General features: G+C 31.3%; 1 long non-coding RNA gene across 1 annotated transcript; it reads right to left on the bottom strand.

Moving 5' to 3' along the window:
- Positions 1–316: 316 nt before the first annotated feature.
- On the bottom strand, positions 317–1,911 carry LOC141482083 (uncharacterized). Its single transcript, XR_012465325.1, has 2 exons — positions 997–1,911; positions 317–790 (listed from the first exon to the last, which is right to left on the bottom strand). It is a non-coding gene; the product is annotated as an uncharacterized lncRNA (long non-coding RNA).
- Positions 1,912–3,254: the final 1,343 nt, after the last annotated feature.

Below are 3,254 nucleotides of genomic sequence, written 5' to 3'. Positions count from 1 at the left end.
GAACCTTTGATATATTTTAAGAATATTCCTTGGGAATATTCTTGGAATATCTTATAATATTCTTAGAATATCTAAGGTATATTCTATTAAGAATATTCCAGGAATAGAACCCGAGGAATATTCATAAAATATTCAGGATATTCTTAGTTTATTGTAGGAATATACAATAGAGAAACACCATAGAATATTCTTTAAATATATTTTATGAATATTCTAGGAATATTTGGAATATTCCAAGAATGTGACGAGTAACCGCTATTAGGCATGTATATATTGCATTTTGATACAAGATTCATACAAGTAATAAAACACATAATATTCATAAACAAATATATTTTAAAAACAATATACACTGAAATATTTGGCGTTTCAACCAATATTAAAAATAAAAAATCTAATTCAAAATATTTATTCACTGAATAAAATATTCCTGAATACTATCATATTACAAATATTAGAAATGTATTCAAATTAGAATGTTCCTACTCTCAAACAAGTGTATACTAAAAAATATACTAAAATTAACAACTCTGTGAATTCATCAGCACTAATTAAAAAATAATAAATATATCATTTCATTGAAAAAGAAAAAGTGTATTACATCAAGAAATAGGTTAGGTTAGGTTTCTCACTTAGAAAAATAAACCCACAAATGAAGTATTTAAAATGAGTGGTATGATGGGTTCTTCAATGAATTTCACTTACTTAAAGTTATTCAAACTTTGCTCACCAGAATAGTTTTCCTTATATTTGTCCAACAATGCATCAGCCAGTGTTTCAATAGTAATACCTGGAACAAAATGTACATTAACGTTCATTATCACTATTTGAAAGTGGCACAATAAAACTGGAATAAAAATCAAATAGATATTTTTCGCATAGGTTACTCATGAACATTTACAACATTTTATGACTTGGAGAGCAACTTGCATTGTCCTATTGAAAAGTAATCATTACGTTTTCAGTTTACTATCGATACTATTGCATTTTACTTACTTTTCTTGAAGACTGAATAGATGCAACTCTCATGTTTGAAGATCCAAAATCAAACTATTCGCTGTACTGCAAACTGGACAACCCCAAATTATAAATGGTACACTGAACGTGACAGAATTATACTTTGATAATAACACCAACACATCATGCATTACACACGCGAACCTGCCACGTCAACCGCCATGTTGAATCAAATGTCGAATTTAACGCAAACGCAAATGTACCATGCATTAAGGGACAGCCGCTTTCACAGAGCTTATTCGACTGTCGCGCGCTACACTTCAATTGACCAATGAGAAACGTTTACTCCAATTATTCACTTCCCCATTTCTCTGTTTCCAGGATTTTTCGCTTTGTAATTAAATAATTTCAAATACAAAAAGACAAATAGGATGAGAATTAACCAATTTATTGATGCAATTGGTTCATTTATTGGCCCATTCAAATTTTTTTGTCGTTTCCAACAACTGCTGTTGGAGCAATTCATCCAGAATCTTTGCGTTGAGTTCAAAAACTGGTTAACACTATCAGGGTTATATACATTAGGTTATGCATTCGATTAAGATCTTCAAATATTTTTGTTTTTAATAATATTGAATTATTTGAATACGTTATTATAAGATAATTCAAAATTCCATTGTATAGAATATTCCAAAATATACCGTGGGGACATATTCTAAGAATATACCATATGGTATATTCGATCGACAATATTCTTAGAATATTCAAGGGAGAATAATCCATTTATAGACATTCTATGCACATTCTTTCGGGAATAATCCTGCCATATTCATTCAAGCATATTCTATGAATATTCTAAAGGTATGAATATATTCCAAGAATATTCTATGAATATTTGGAATATATACGTTCGTTTTATGATATACAGGGAATATTCCAAGAATATCTAGTGCTGTGTGGGATATAATAAATGAACCGTTTCTGAATAATTCACTTTAAATGTATTAGAAGATAATAAAGACGATATTATTATTATTACATAAGGAATAGGTATTTTTGAACGTGTCAGATTATCAATGACAGATCGATCGTAGTCGTGTATTTTATCGGACATTCCACTCATTCACTTCAGGCTCAAAATTGTTTATTATTTACTTTTGGTCTTCACCCCACCATCAACTAGATACAACTTCACGCCAACCTAGCCAGTTTTGTGTTGACAGTGTGATAGTGAAACTCCAAACTTTAAGGCTTCTTCTGGTTTGATTATGATTCAAATTGCTGCTATTGAATTTCACATATATAACTTAACAACAGTAAATTTCAAGTTTTCTCAATGTTTTTTTTTTGTATTTGTAATTCTCTCCTTGTTATTCCATATTAGACTGTAACGCTCGATCACGCTACGGTGTTGGGTAGTCACTGTGTCAGCCCAAGAATTCGGCTCCGGCTAACTGAGTGAAGACGGGAGTGGGGGGAAATATGCAAGTTAAATTTTAATTGTGGGCGCCAGGTAATTTACCCCTTCCGAGTGCTTGTCTGAACCCTGTTCCTAAATTACCAAATGAACTTAAACACATATGTCACAAAAAAATTGGCATAATCGACTGAATTATCATCAATAAGGAAAAAAAATTACATAATGATCTAGTTTATTATGAATACTTCACGAAAACATCATATTATTTTTGAGTATATAAATTCATATCAATAAATAATATTTATGTACATACAATTTGTATTTGGAGTTGAAATATTATTAGTCACAATTAATTGTGGTAGAAATTAATGTAGGTTTCAAGATAACCAAAAGAAACCATAAATAACCCCAAAATTAAACAGCCGCTAGCTTTGGATCCAGAGCGAAAGGCCCTGACTCTACTGAATTCAGGGTAAAAAAAACAAAGTCCTTCTTCTATAATTTTTCCACTATTGAGTGAACAGCTCTCATTTAGATTCGGCTAACGGATGTTCCAAATGAAAGAAAAATGCAGCTTCCGCACTACCCCATAAAACCCTTCAAGTTTCGGAAGGGTTTTCCAAAAATCCCAATCGGAATTTTATTTCACACTCTTTTGGGCAATGTCTTCAATTTTTCCAGTAAATTATCAACTGATTGTATGGTGAATACCAACTGAAGAAAGTTATGAAACGACAACAGGTCGTGAAGTTCTTTTATCCTCCAAAGAGAGTGAAAGGCCAATTTACATCAAATGCTATACCCAAGCAAGCAAAACCAGGCACTGTTTTCACTAAGTGAAGACCTTCGGAAATAATCCTCAAAGAGATGTTTCTAT

Source organism: Leptinotarsa decemlineata, unplaced genomic scaffold (genome assembly GCF_025532065.1).
Source record: "Leptinotarsa decemlineata unplaced genomic scaffold, Ldec_3_MD MMD2_tig00000690_RagTag_RagTag, whole genome shotgun sequence".
Classification (NCBI taxonomy): domain Eukaryota; kingdom Metazoa; phylum Arthropoda; class Insecta; order Coleoptera; family Chrysomelidae; genus Leptinotarsa; species Leptinotarsa decemlineata.
The sequence above is the reverse complement of the archived record's forward strand: the minus strand, read 5'-3'. Positions and strand labels throughout refer to the sequence as shown.